Here is a 15597-nt window from a genome sequence, read left to right on the forward strand (position 1 = left end):
CTAGAAGCTAACTGGCTGATATTCAGATTGATAAGTATGTTCACAAGTGACCAGTGAATGTATCAGTTCGTAGATTTTTAATCCCTCTAGAGCGTTTTTCAACCTGTATGCCTCGGCACATTGGTGTGTCATGGCTGCTCCCCATATCTCACGGGAGTTTTCTGTCATTCTTGCCCCCTCCTCAGCTAGCAAACCAGCATTATAAGATTGCTTCTGCAATGGTCAGTGGCAGCGGGCAGTGATTTAGACAGCCTGCTAGTGCCAAACCCTGAGTCTTCTCTCTGACTTAATTTTCCACTACCACAGAGGTGGGAAGCATCAGAGAGAGGGCTCAGGTAGGCATGAGCAGGCTGTCCGAATCGCTGCCCACTGCTGATGCCGCTGCCAACTGCTGCCATTGACAGGAAAAAAGGTGAAGGAAAAACAGGCTAAATTCCACAGTTTGTGTACCCAGAATTGTGATTAATTTTGCTATCTTTGAAGTGTATTGTTGCCCTTTTGCAAACTTGTGTCCTTGATAAAAATATTCAACTATAAAGATAACACAATGGTTAAAAATTTAATTATTGAACTTTAAACACAATCTTAATACTCATTTATTAAATGATAAAATATATATCCTTAAAAAAACTGATGGTGTGCCTTGACAATGTTTGCACCTCGTCAGTGTTCCACAAGATGAGAAAGGTTGAAAATCACTGCTCTAATCACCTAATGTGGAGGGGCATAATCGAAATGGACGCCCAAGTTTTGCTGAGGATGTCCTCGCAAAACGTCTCGACGGAGGGGCGGGGAAACCCGTATTATCGAAACAAGATGGACTTCCATCTTTCGTTTCGATAATACGGTCATGGACGCCCAAATAAGTACCTGTATATAATATGCAAGCCGCATTGATCCTGCCATGAGTGGGAAAGCGTGGGGTACAAATGAAAAAAAAATCTTGAAATTTAGGTCATCCCTAGACTTGGTCATTTCTGGTTTTCAGCGATAATGGAAACCAAGGACGCCCATCTCAGAAACGACCAAATGCAAGCCAGCATTCAAAGTGCACTGGTCCCCCTTACATGCCAGGACACCAACCGGGCACCCTAGTGGGCACTGCAGTGGATTTCATAAATTGCTCCCAGGTACACAACTCCCTTACCTTGTATGCTGAGCCCACAAAATCCACTACCCACAACTGTACACCACTACCATCGCCCTTACGGGTGAAGGGGGGCACCTAGATGTGGGTACAGTGGGTTTGTGGTGGGTTTTGGAGGGTTCACATTTACCACCACAAGTGTAACGGGGGATGGGCCTGGGTCCGCCTGCCTGAAGTACACTGCACCCACTAAAACTTCTCCAGGGACCTGCATACTGCTGCAATGGACCTGAGTATGACATTTCAGGCTGGCATAGAGGCTGGCACAAAATATTTTTAAAGATATTATTTGGGTGGGAGGGGGTTAGTGACCACTGGGAAAGTAAGGGGAGGTCATCTTCGATTCCCTCCGGTGGTCATCTGGTCAGTTTGGGCACCTTTTTGTGCCTTGGTTGTAAGAAAAACAGGACCAGATAAAGTCGTCCAAGTGCTCGTCAGGGACGCCCTTTTTTTTCCATTATGGGTCGAGGAAATCCATGTGTTAGGCACGCCCAAGTCCCACCTTCGCTACACCTCTGACACGCCCCCATGAACTGTGGCCATCCCTGTGACGGAAAGCAGTTGAGGACGTCCAAAATCGGCTTTCGATTATACCGATTTGGACGACCCTGTGAGAAGGACGCCCATCTTCCGATTTGTGTCGAAAGATGGGCGTCCTTCTCTTTTGAAAATAAGCCTCACAGTAACATAGTAAATGACGGCAGATAAAGACCTGTACGGTCCATCTAGTCTCCCCAACAAGATAAACTCATTTTACATGGTATGTGATACTTTATTTGTATACCCGAGTTTGATTTGTCCTTGTCATTCTCAGGGCACAGACCGTAGAAGTCTGTCCAGTACTGTTCTTGTACTAAGTTCTGAAGCTAACGTCGAAGCCCCTTAAAATTTACACTCCAGCCCATCCCTATCTATTCAGTCACAATCAGGGTTTAGACCGTAGGAGTCTGCCCAGCTCCTGTTTTGTTTCCCAATTACCTGAGTCGCCACCCAATCTCCACTAAGATTCCATGGAACCATTCCTTCTAAACAGGATTCCTTTGTGTTTATCCCACGTATATTTGAATTCCATTACCGTTTTCATCTCCACCACCTCCCATGGGAGGGCTTTCCACATATCCACCACCCTCTCCGTGAAAAAATACTTCCTGACATTAGTCCTGAGTCTGCCCCGTTTCAACCTCAATTCATGTCCTCTAGTTCTACTGCCTTCCCGTCTCCGAAAAAGGTTCATTTGCAGATTAATACCTTTCAAATATTTGAATGTCTGTATCATGTCACCCCTGTTTCTCCTTTCCTCCAAGGTATACATGTTCAGGTCAGCAAGTCTCTCCTCGTACGGTTTGCAACCCAAATCCCATACCATTTTTGTAGCTTTTCTTTGCACCGCTTCCAGTCTTTTTACATCTTTAGCAACATACAGCCTCCAAAACTGAACGCAATACTCCAAGTGGGGCCTTACCAACGACTTATAGAGGGGCATCAACACCTCCTTTCTTCTGCTGGTTAAGCCCCTCTCTATGCAGCCCATCATCCTTCTGGCCACAGCTGTCGCCTTGTCGCATTGTTTCTTCACCTTCAGATCCTCAGACACCAACACCCCAAGGTCTCTCTCCTGAGTCGAATTTACTAATCTCTCCCCTCCTATCCGGTATCTCTCTTTCAGGTTTATATACCCCAAGTGCATCACTCTACACTTCTTGGCATTAAATTTTAACTATGAAAATCCAATCTTACAGCTACAAGGCTGTAAATGTACTGCTATTTATAAATGCACCTGAAGTAACTCTGACTCTCAAGCGGTCCCCAGTAATACCACCCAGCCAGCCAATACTTTTAGCTATAAGGCGTGGGCTCGGTATACCATCATCTTGCCTGAAAAAAACGCCTCAATCTTTTGGGGAACCAAGCCTAAGATATTTTGTCCTGATTTGCATAACTTTCAATAACATTAATACATTTCTGCATTTCACTCAGAGTATCCGTATATACTTTTGAAGGTGGTAAGAGAATGGTGATAATCAACATATGTATGTATAAAAAAGGACCTTCAAGTGTTCCAGAATTCTCTCCCGTGGCATAGCATTACGTTGAATAGCAGAGGGGACAGGGAGAACCCTGTGGTACTCGACAAACAGGTACCCACCCTGCATTTTAATGTTATAATTCCTACACAGAAATCCGTTAAACCAGTTCATCAATGAACCAGTTATCCCAAAACTATCCAACAGGGCTATGCTATGTTACACAAAAGAACTTGATCTAAATGCAAATCATTTCACTTATTTCTCAAACAGAACTGCCTTAAGCTGTTTTCAAAAAGATTGAAAGTGAGTTACAGAAAGCACAAATAATGGTAAAGCATTCTGAACGGTCATGGCTTGATAGGGAATAGACCGATAACTGTTTTAGATACTTAACTGGGGGAAATATGATTTTTGCCCTTGTTAATACAGAAAAAAAATCCCATCTACTAGGAAGGCATATTTCAATCCGGCCCCATAGCTTTGTCCACCTTCAGATTCTCCAGCTGTTTATAAACTCCACACCATTCCCAGACATTCCCTCGGCAGCCAACCATGGTTCTTCTCCAGGAGTTTCCTCCATGAACACTGAAGAGAAATAATTGTTTAGCACATTTGCTTTATCTTCATCACTCTCTTCAATTAGGGGAGCTAGAGATGTTTTGGGATTCTTAACTATGAGCAACTTATCATCAGCATAAAGAAGCATCTTATGTTCTATCTGCCTTGCTAATAAGGGTTCTATCAGCTGATTTTAATGAATAAGAGCAGCGACATAGGGCACCCTTGGCGCACTCCTCTGCCCATCTGAAAAGGGTCTGACTTTTCTCCATTTACCATGATTTAACTAGAGGCAGCAGCATAAAGGGCCTGTACCCATTTCCCAAAGTGCCCCCTAAACCTATTTTGTCTGGGACTGTAAATAAAAAAAACCCATTCCTCTTTATCAAATGCTTTTCTGAGTCTATAGCAACACACATTGCTTTATGTTTATCTCGTTGATTCTTGCCAATTAAGTTGACTGCCCTCCTAATGTTATCTCCCAACACCCTCCCTCTTACAAATCCTGACTGATTCTGCACAATCTTTGAAACAAGAGTTCTAATCGTGCAGTCAATATTTTAGCAAAATGTTTCATATCTGTATTCAGAAACACCATAAGTCTGTAACTAGCGCATTTAGTTAAGTCCTTTCCTGGTTTAGGCAGTATAAACTACCCTCATCTTTTACATACTACTAAGGAGATGGTCCCCTACAGGACACTATTAAATAACCGAGCATGAAATGGGGCAAGTTGTTCTTTGAGTCCTTTATAAAATTCTGTGGGGAAACCATTTTCTCCAGCAGTTTTCCCTACCTTAAGACCTTTAATGGCATCTATTACTTCTTGTTCTCATATCTCATTATTGAGCCACATTTGCTCTTGCACTATTATAGATGGAAGCCCCCCCCCCCCCCCCCCACTCTATCTAAATACTAATCAATAGCTTGTTATGGGGAATCACATTCAGCAGAATACAGGGATGCATAAAATCTGCCAAATTCCGCCACAATTTCCTGATTAGTGACCAAGTACCCCTTAGGATCTCTTATTTGTCTTACCCATCTAGAATCCCTCTGTTTTTTAACATCCAAGCAAGGGGTTTTTCCAGTTTATTTCCATGCTCCTGAAATGTATGCTTGGTGCAAGCCATTAGAAATTCCAGCTGTTAGGTCTCCAATAAATCTAAAGTTTGCTGTGTTGCTCAGAGCTGCTGATAACATTCAGAATCTCTCTGTTTTTATGCATTAAATATAAGCTTCCTATCTCAGCCATTAAAGTGGCCCTTTGCTGTTCTTTTTCTTTTTAATTGAGTCCCTTTTTGAATTAGCAATCCCTTTAAATACGCTTTCCCAGCATCCCACATGGTACCATTATCATTTACAGCTAAATAGACATCCCACTCTTGTGTAAGTCAAGTCTGTATCTGAGATAGTAATTGGACATTTGCCTTCCATTCCTGTGCTTGTTTCTTTACTACTACTACTTAACATTTATAGAGCGCTACTAGGGTTACTCAGCGCTGTACAGTTTAACAAAAAAGGTCAGACCCTGCTCAAAAGAGCTTACAATCTAATGGACGAAATGTCAAGTTGGAGCAGTCTAGATTTCCTGAATAGAGGTATGTTGGTTAGGTGCCGAAGGCAACATTGAAGAGGTGGGCTTTGAGCAAGGCTTTGAAGATGGGTAGGGAGGGGGCCTGGCGTATGGGCTCAGGTAGTTTATTCCAAGCATGGAGTGAGGCGAGGCAGAAAGGGCGGAGCCTGGAGTTGGCGGTGGTGGAGAAGGGTACTGAAACGAGGGATTTGTCTTGAGAGCGGAGGTTACGGGTAGGAAAGTAAGGGGAGATGAGGGTAGAGAGGTAAGGAGGGGCTGCAGATCGAGTAGGTTAATAGGAGAAGCTTGAACTGTATGCGGTACCTGATCGGAAGCCAGTGAAGTGACTTGAGGAGAGGGGTGATATGAGTATATCGGTCCAGGCGGAAGATAAGGCATGCAGCAGAGTTCTGAATGGACTGAAGGGGGGATAGATGGCAAAGTGGGAGGCCAGTGAGGAGTAGGTTGCAGTAGTTAAGGCAAGAGGTGATGAGAGAGTGGATGAGAGTTTGGGTGGTGTGCTCAGAGAGGAAAGGGCGAATTTTGCTAATGTTATAGAGGAAGAAGCGGCAGGCCTTGGCTATCTGCTGGATATGCGCAGAGAAGGAGAGGGAGGAGTCGAAGATGACTCCGAGGTTGCGGGCAGATGAGACGGGGATGATGAGGGTGTTATCAACTGAGATAGAGAGTGGAGGGAGAGGAGAAGTGGGTTTGGGAGGGAAGACAATAAGCTTGGTCTTGGCCATGTTCAGTTTCAAGTGGCGGTTGGACATCCAAGCAGCAATGTCGGATAAGCAGGCCGATACTTTGGCCTAGGTTTCCGCAGTGATGTCTGGTGTGGAGAGATAGAGCTGGGTGTCGTCAACGTAAAGATGATATTGGAAACCATGAGAGGAGATTAGGGAGCCCAGGGAAGAGGTATAGATTGAAAAAAGAAGGGGTCCAAGGACAGATCCCTGAGGAACTCCAACAGAGAGGGGGATGGGGGTGGAGGAAGAACCATGAGAGTGTACGAAGGTACGGTGGGAGAGATAAGAGGAGAACCAGGAGAGGACAGAGCCCTGGAACCCAAATGAGGACAGTGTGGCGAGAAGTTGTGATTGACAGTGTCAAAAGCGGCCACTACCGCTTCCCTCTTACCGCCGCTTCTGCCCTCCTGCCGCCACTCCCCCGAACCGCCACTGCAAAGGTACCTTGGATGGCGGGGGTCCCCAACCCCCACCGGCTGGGGTGTTTGTTCCGCGCTGGTCTCATATTGCCTGGCGCCTGAGCATGCACAGCAACTGAAAACAGGACAGAGTGCCAGCTTTAATCGCTGAAAGACTCAACAGGAAATTGGAAAAGAGTTGCTGTTAAGCAGCATTATCAGTATATCACTCGATTACTGAAGGAGTTGATGGTCATTGATCCACCGTAAATCCCCACACCCAGCAACACAGCATAACCAATGATCATACTGGACAATATACAATCTACATTCCCTACGACCCTCATGGTGCCTGATACATACCTACCTCATTAGACCACAATATAACCTGTATTTGTTATCGACCGAATTGGCGAACGCCATTACGGTACTATGTAAGCCACATTGAGCCTGCAAATAGGTGGGAAAATGTGGGGTACAAATGTAACAAATAAATAAATATCAATCCTCCCTCCTCCCACCTCCTTCTTGAAACCCACCCCCAAACCACAGTAAATTATGTAACATAATGAGTTACTCTCTCCCCCTGAAGCTCCCTCCTCCCTGGTCCCCAGATATAACTAAAAATACAAAAATGTTTAGAACTTTATGAGTCTTAGTAAGAACTTTGAATTTGACTCAATATTCGATTGGTAGCCAGTGTAGGTGACGGAGAAGTGATGAGGCATGATCATAATGATTTGCCTTACATCCACATTGAAAGGGCTTGTCCTGTGTGATAATATTAAAAAGCTTTAATTTCCTTAGGTATGGAGAGAAATCTTCTCTTCCCAGTCATTCTTAATACCAACTTAACAGAGTTCCAAAGGCCCACCTGAAATCCTTTCTCTTGGAGCTCTTTTTTGAATGTTCACAACTCCATACATTTGTGTACTGTCTCAGTATCTTGAAAGCAGAGCAATGTAACCACAAACGCATGAGGTGGAATATTGACACCCGGTTTAGGCCTAAGTTCCCTATGTGCTCTCTCTATTTCAAATTGAGGGTTTGATTAAACCCTCAGAAAACAAGTCATCAGAAGTTGATGAATATAGTTAAAGGGGGAGGTTCCCTCTCAACCCTCTGGAATCCCGAGAATGCGAACATTTGACCTTCAATTCCTATTTTCTAGGTCTTCAATCTTGTCCTATAAGGCCTCCAAATGCTGTTGCTGGTGAAGCTGTTCTTTATGGTCTCCATCTGCAGTCTCCTCCAACTCCATTAAATGTGCCTCCACAGCATCCAGACATCCCATGATAGCTTCACATCTCCTCTAACTTAGTGACTACCAAGTCAGTGATCTCTGCTTTTGATTTTTTAATTTCCTGCAGCACCTTTTGCCACATATTCTCAATGTCCCCATTCCACTCTAAATGAGAGACACTTTCTGAGGGGGACAAAGATTTTGACCCCATTTCTGGCCTTGTGTCTTTTTGGGCTTCTGAGGCCTTAGTAACATACATATCTCTAATAAAGGCCTTTGGTTTAAGTTGTTTTGGCATAATTCCCCCAACTTTTCAGTTTATGTATATTGAGCAGTGTTGGGGTTTGGAAAAGATGTTCCGGGGTTAGGCTGTGCAGTGTCCAAGTTCGCTGGTTACTTGCTTGAACTGACCAAGCTCTCAGAGGTAATTCAGGCTCTTAGTGATTAGATATTAGAAAATATCAAGAGTCCCACCTGAGCCTCTCTCGTATTTTCACTATTAAGAAGCCTTCCCCTAGTAACAGGGGAAGGCTTCTTAATTGTGCGGCCGCTCGCTCTGCTCCAAGGAAGTATTCTCCAGCTCCGTCTGCTGCAAGTCTGACGGTCAGCTTTCTTGGGGACCGCACCTTGCTATACTGCCAAATGGCGAAGTCAGCAGCAAAATCCTCCTACTTTCAGCAGCAGGAAAAACGGTGACTGTAGATCACCACTATGCCTTTGGAATTGGGGCTCCAAGGGGTATTTTTCCCTTTCTGATTGTCACGATTGTGACTATATTCCATGCTGGACTTGCTTTGGGGTTCCTCTAGCCAAGCCAAGCCTGCTTGAAAATCCTGAAGCCTGGGTGAAAATCCTGAATCCCATTCCAGTCAAGCCAAATCCGTTCCTGGATCCTGTTCTTGCCAAGCCATGCTCTGCTGTTCCTGCAATCAAGCCTCACCCTTATTCGTGACCTCAGCTGGGATTGCCTTTGTCAAGCACCTGGGAACTCTCTGGTTTGCCTTTGCAACAGAGGTCGTCTGATGAGCTTCTTGTCGGTGAGTGTTGTTGCAGTACTACCTTGTTACTTCTTATCCTACATTTGACCCTGCTTGGTTCTTGGAGTATTCTACTGTTTGCAGTTTGTCCCTGCCTGTTTGCTGGAGTATTCTACTGTTTTGCTGCCTGCCTCTGACCCTGCTTGGTTCCGGGAGTATTCTTCTGTTACTACCTGCCTTTGTTCCTGCTGGTTTCCTGGGCTATTGACTGTTTGCTGGCCTCCTGCTGGACCCTGCAGTTCTGGTTTTTCCTTCTGTCCTGTAAGTCCTGCCGGCTGCCCGCACCTAGGGGCTCAACCCCTAGGGAATGGCAGTCAAGTGTAGGTGAAGTCTGTTCCAGTCCTGAGTTTCAGTCCGAGTGAGTTTAGTCCAGTGTGTACCTGCCCTGCCTATTCCAGCCAGCTTTGCCTCAGCTGCAGCTCCAGTCCAGCGGTTCCAGTCCTGTTTCTACCAGTCCGTCTGAGTTCTGCCTTGTCTCTTGTTTGGGTGGTTCTCCTGCCACTGCTGCTGCCGCTCCTTGGCAGTGGCCCAAGGGCTCACGAGTCCGGATTTTCCACAAGAGTCTGACACTGATATGAAGCAAGCGGACTTTGAACCCTGCTCTCTGGCACATAATAGCAGGCTGGTTTCCGGGTAGCGGCTGCAGAGTGAGTGTGTGGATACATTTTTAGGCACTGTATGAGCACAAGCGTTTCTCCTTTGAAGCATTGTGACCCCTGATCCAGGCGGTTTTTACCATCAAAACATTGGCCTGTGTCGGGTCTCCAGTTTGGTGCCTAATAAAGAATCTCCTTCACCTGAGAGCTGTGTCTCCCTCTACTTTGTTTTTTGTGCCTTATATAATAGCCATCTGTCAACATCGTGTTCGGAGTAAAGTTTTTTGGCTGTGCCTGAATGGACCCAGAAGTCTGCACAGGTTTCCTCTAGGGCATGCATGCAAAAGTTGCTCTGGCCTGAACATGCTCTTCCTCCTTCTTCCCTCTTCCTCTCTGGTGTTATGGGCATACGCTGAAGAGTTGTGCTTGATGCACAACTCTTTAGCGCATGTGTCAGATGCCATCCACTTGCTTTGCACCTTCGTGATCGAAGCTAATAGCACACATATCATTTGCATATTATTAGCTTCGCTCATGATTATTTTAGTGTGCTGTTGGGTTGGTAAACTCTGGTGCTGGTCCATGCAGCACCGGAGTTTTGATCACCAGGACCTGAAAGAGGCAGGAAACAGGGCCAAAGTCTTGTATTCTGCCTGACTTTCTTGAACTAAGATAAAAGGAGCAGTTGGGAACAATCACATGAGAGAAATAGAGTGTAGAGAGAAAATGTAATTGGAGCACAGAGATCTGTTTACTGTAACCAGTTGTAGAAATTAGTTTAATGTGTTTACCTTACTGCTGAGAGAGCAGGGAGGGTTTGCTAGAGGTGTCCTGAGTTGCTATGGAAATATTCAACCATAGAGACTCCTGCACATGAGCAGAACATACCTTTTATTTTATTTTTAGAGTAAGTTTAGGAGAAGAATCTGGAAGATGACTGTTAATGGAGAGATCTCTTGAAGATTCAACTGGAAGTTTCCTTCAGCTAAGTACAGAAAAAGACAATTCACATTTTTTCTGAAACTCCTGTCTACCACACAAGTGAACTGAGATTTTACATGAAATACACCTAAGGAACATTCCTATTTTGAGTTGGAAATCTTTGAAGTGTTATACTGACTTGTAATTTGGTTAGAAGACTAAATGTTTGATTAGTAAAGAAAGTAGAGTGTATACTGGATCCAGTAGGGAATCAGCCGTTTTACTGATCTAATCCTGTACAATCTAACTGAAGAGTGTTTCTTCCTGGAAAGAAATCGTTAAATGTTTCCAAAAAGAAAAACTGGAAGAAATTGAATAAAGAAAAACAAATAAAATGTATGCAGGGTAGTCTTTACTCTGATCTCACCATCATTGAAGAGCAAAGAAAGGATGATGACATGAAAGATGTGATACTGGCTCTGGAGACAAACAACAACTTAGATCCTAGGAATTTGAGCTGGGAAGCTAAGAAATTGTGGAGTCATTGAGCACGATTGGTCATCAAAAATAAAATATTATATCGGGAAATAATAGATTTCAGAGATGGTGGATTGCTATTACAATTGGTTGTACCTAAGAAAATGAGGTATGAAATCTTGAAAATATACCATGATCAAAGTGGTCACTATGGGCCTGAAATCACTGCCAAGAATATCAGAAGGAGATACTTCTGGATAAAGATGTACTCTGATATAGTGAACTGGATACAATCTTGTAAAAATTGCATCTATTCCAAAGACTGAACCTCTAGAAGTCGAGGCTTTGGACTTTACTGTTTTAGATAAAGATACCAAACACATTGAAAATGCATTAGTCATAACTGATATGTTTACCCGATTCATGGTAGTAGTTCCTGCTAAAAATCAAACCACCAGGAACACAGCTAAATTGTTCATTAAAAATTGGTTGAGTGTCTATGGTTGCCCGAAGAGAATCCATTCTGACCAAGGAAAATCATTTGAAGCGGAAATTATCAAGGAAATGTGTCAATGTTATGGGCTAAAGAAGTCTCATACAACTCCTTACCACCCTCAAGGGAACTCAAGGTGCGAAAGATTCAACAGAACCATGCATCATATATTAAGAACATTGAATGAAAATAAAAAGAAACGGTGGTCTGAGTACATATATGAAGTTAACCAAGTTTACAATAGTTCTATACATTCATCCACTGGGTATACACCAGCATTCCTACTATTGGGAAAAGAATCGCTACTTCCATTCGAAGAAATAATTTCAGATGAGGAACCAGAAATAAGACTAACAGAAGACTGGATAATACATCACAGAAATAAACTCTGAGAAGCCGTGGAGACGGCTCGTTTGGCATCTGAAAAGGCTGGAATGAAAACTAAAAAGTGTTATGAATCCAAAGCTCATCCTGTGGCCTTGGAGGTTGGCAATTTGGTCCTGATAAAGAGACATGGATTCCGTGGACGCCATAAGTTAGAAGAAATCTGGGGTCGTGATCCTTATTGCATTGTGGACATTTTTGGCTCTGAAAAAAATGTTTTTAAACTGGAAAACAAGAATGGAAAAATTAGAGTAGTCCACCGAAATTTAGTTAAGTTAATTCACTTAACGGAGTTTGAGTGCAGTGACTGTCAAGATGACAATGAGGCATATTTTCAAAGCACTTAGCCTTCCAAAGTTCCATAGAAACCTATGGAACTTTGGAAGGCTAAGTGCTTTGAAAATATGCCTCATAGTGTCAAATGATAGTAATTCTAGTTCACCCACTAAAGAAAATGAGTTGGTTACAGAGAAACAAACTGGTCCCAATTGGTATGTTGTGACTACTGAAATCAAGGGTCCAAATGTTTCCGAATTAGAAGCAGCTTTATCTGAAATATCGGAACCGCCAAATGTTCCCGAATTAGAAGCAACTTTATCTGAAATATCGGAACCACCAAATGTTCCCGAATTAGAAGCAGCTTTATCTGAAATATTGGAACAGTCAGATGTTCCCCAATTAAGATCTTCTGATAGAAGAAATAAAGGAAAATTACCAGAACATTTACAGAGAGATTATATTCTTAACTGAAAAATGTTATTGAATGGAAAATGAAGAATATAAATTATTCTGATAGCTCTAAAGAGTGAACAAGTGAAAATTTTTGAAAGAATCAATTTGATAAGAAAAGGAAAAATTGTAATGCGACAAATGTTGTTCTGTTGTGATTTTTTTTTTTGAGTTGGTGGAAAATTGTAACATTTTTGCTTGTGGTAAAAATTTTAAAAAACCAATGGCGAATGTAACCAGTTGTAGAAATTGGTTTAATGTGTTTACCTTACTGCTGAGCGAGCAGGGAGGGTTTGCTAGAGGTGTCCTGAGTTGCTATGAAAATATTCAACCATAGAGACTCCTGCACATGAGCAGAACATACCATAGAGATTTGCACTGACACCTAAGATTTTAAAAGTGCTAAAATAAGTTTTAAATGTATTTGCATTAAATCTAATTGCAGAATTTAGGTGTTAAGAGATGGGATTGATATGCTATGTACTCAAATTTGTTTAAATCATATGCAAATTAGTCAATTTTTGGGAGGCTCTCATTTGCATATTTATGGGTAAACAATTGTTGGAAATGTTACAGCCTTAATGTTAGGGCATGGCTCTGATCAAAAATGTGAAATTTGATCCAAAAACGAAGGGTTTATCTAGTGTTTTTGACTAAAATTTCCCCATTAGAGTGTCTAGTTTAATCTACATTCAAATAGCGCTCTCTGATTGGCTGAGCAGCTCTTGTTAGAATTCTGCTGGGGAACAGAGCAGCAGTGTTGCCAGGTGGGCGGTTTTACCGCCCAATTGGGCGGTTTTCCGCGACCCGCCGCGGGAAATTTTTGCCCGCGGCGGGTTGCGGTTTTTTGGGCTGGTTTTTGTGCTTCGGGCGGTTTTTTCGGCCGCGGGGGGGCGGGGTTAGTGACGTTTTTGGGTGGGGTTAATGACGTTTTGGGCGGGGTTAGTGACGTGGGAGGCGGGGCCGATGACGTGGGAGGCGGGGCCGATGACGGGGAGGCGGGGCCGATGACGGGGAGGCGGGGCCGATGACGTAAGAGGCGGGGCCGATGACGGGGAGGCGGGGCCGGTGACGTGGGAGGCGGGGCCGGTGACGGCGGGGGCGGGGTTTATGACGGCGGGGGCGGGGGTGATGACGCGGGGGTGGGGGTGTCAGGGGCGGGGTTTGTGTTTGGGCGGTTTTTGGGCTGTTTTTTGGGCTCCAGTGGGCTGGAAAAAAATTTTCCACCTGGCAACCCTGCAGAGCAGAGGAGAGCAACTGAAGATTTGACTGAGCCAGGACCTGCATTCTGTGAGCTCTGTGTGTAAGAATTGAAAGACAGAATTGATAAAATTTGACTGATATATTAAAAGAGTGACTGATTTGGTTGAAGTAAAACAGGAGATTGAGGAGAGATTTGTACTAGATTTGAAAGTTTTAGTTCTCTCTCCTGAGGAAAGGATTGTGAGTTTCCAAGTTGATTTGGTCTTAATAGTAAGGATCAGAAATCATTAAACATTTAAGGAAAAAGATTTATTTCTGAAAGAGATTGGTTGAGATTTACAAGTTTGAGGTTTTTCTGCTGAGAGGGGAGTGGATCTATGAATGTGTGTGTGTGGATGAGATCCAGCACTGGGTTTCAAGATCTCAGCAGCTTGGAAGAAACAAAAAAAGGGTTACTCTTTAGATAGTCAGGGTAAAGTGATAACAAAGCTACTTAGGAAATTAGAACTGAGGAAATTCAATTTATTTTATTTTTTCATAGTTTAGCACTCAGTCCAGGTTCCAGTTTTAGGCAGGCTGATCTAAAGACTCACACACTGCAGGGAGGCAGTATTTCTCCTTTTATTTTATTTTTAGAGTAAGTTTAGGGAGAAGAATCTGGAAGACGACTGTTAATGGAGAGATCTCCTGAAGATTCAACTGGAAGTTTCCTTCAGCTAAGTACAGAGAAAGACAATTCACATTTTTTCTGAAACTCCTGTCTACCACACAAGTGAACTGAGATTTTACATGAAATACACCTAAGGAACATTCCTATTTTGAGTTGGAAATCTTTGAAGTGTTATACTGACTTGTAATTTGGTTAGGAGACTAACCACCTTATAATTGAAAGAGAAAAACGCCTAGATTTCGACCCAAATCGGGAGCTAGACGTTTATCTCACACAAAAAAAAGAAGATCAGCCCATAAGTTCCTCAACTTGAACTTCCCCAGCTGTAAAGGAACCAAATACAAACAGGCATACGCTACTACCTTTGCGTACAAAAGCACACAGCTATGGAGCGCACTACCCAAGACCCTGAAAACCACCGACAACTTAACCAACTTTCGCAATTCTTTGAAGACATTTCTCTTCAACAAAGCCTACAAAAATAATCCTTGATGATTCAAACTACAAATCTTTGAAGACATTTCTCTTCATCATAGCCTACAAAAACAATCCTTGATGAATCATACTACTCCGTACATCACCCAAACGCTCTAAAACACTTCGACACGACCTTACACATTACCTTCTAATTAATTCCTCTTTTACTTCCAATTTATTACCGACTGTATCTAATACTATGTAATGATCATACCAAATTAACACCCTGTAAGCCACATTGAGCCTGCAAAAAGGTGGGATAATGTAGGGTACAAATGCAATAAATAAATAAAATGAATAAATCGGTATAATGGAAAGCCGATTTTGGACGTTTTCAACTGCACTCCATCGCGGAAGCGTACAAAGTTGATGGGGGCTTGTTGGAGGCGTGGCGAAGGTGGAACTGGGGCGTGGTTATCGGCCACGGAGAGATGGGCGCCTTTCGCCGATAATGGAAAAAAAGTATACGTTTGTAGCTAGAATAGGGCACTTTTCCTGGACCCTGTTTTTTTACGAATAAGGCCCCAAAAAGTGCCCTAAATGACCAGATTACCACCAGAGGGAATCGGGGATGACCTCCCCTGATTCCCCCAGTGGTCACTAACCCCCTCCCACCACAAAACATGATGTTTCACAACTTTTTATTTTCACCCTCAAATGTCATACCCACCTCCCTGGCAGCAGTATGCAGGTCCCTGGAGCAGTTATTAGGGGGTGCAGTGGACTTCAGGCAGGTGGACCCAGGCCCATCCCCCCCCCTACCTGTTACAATTGTGCTGCTTAATGCTTAGTCGTCCAACCCTCCCAAACCCACTGTACCCACATGTAGGTGCCCCCCTTCACCCCTTAGGGCTATAGTAATGGTGTAGACTTGTGGGCAGTGGGTTTTGAGGGGGATTTGGGGGGCTCAAC

General features: G+C 43.5%; 1 protein-coding gene across 1 annotated transcript in view; it reads right to left on the minus strand.

The window, feature by feature from the left end:
* The window catches only part of LOC115475916 (phospholemman-like), a 228126-nt gene that overhangs the window by 175685 nt on the left and 36844 nt on the right, over nt 1-15597 (minus strand). The window lies entirely within an intron of this gene.

Source organism: Microcaecilia unicolor, chromosome 8 (genome assembly GCF_901765095.1).
Source record: "Microcaecilia unicolor chromosome 8, aMicUni1.1, whole genome shotgun sequence".
Classification (NCBI taxonomy): domain Eukaryota; kingdom Metazoa; phylum Chordata; class Amphibia; order Gymnophiona; family Siphonopidae; genus Microcaecilia; species Microcaecilia unicolor.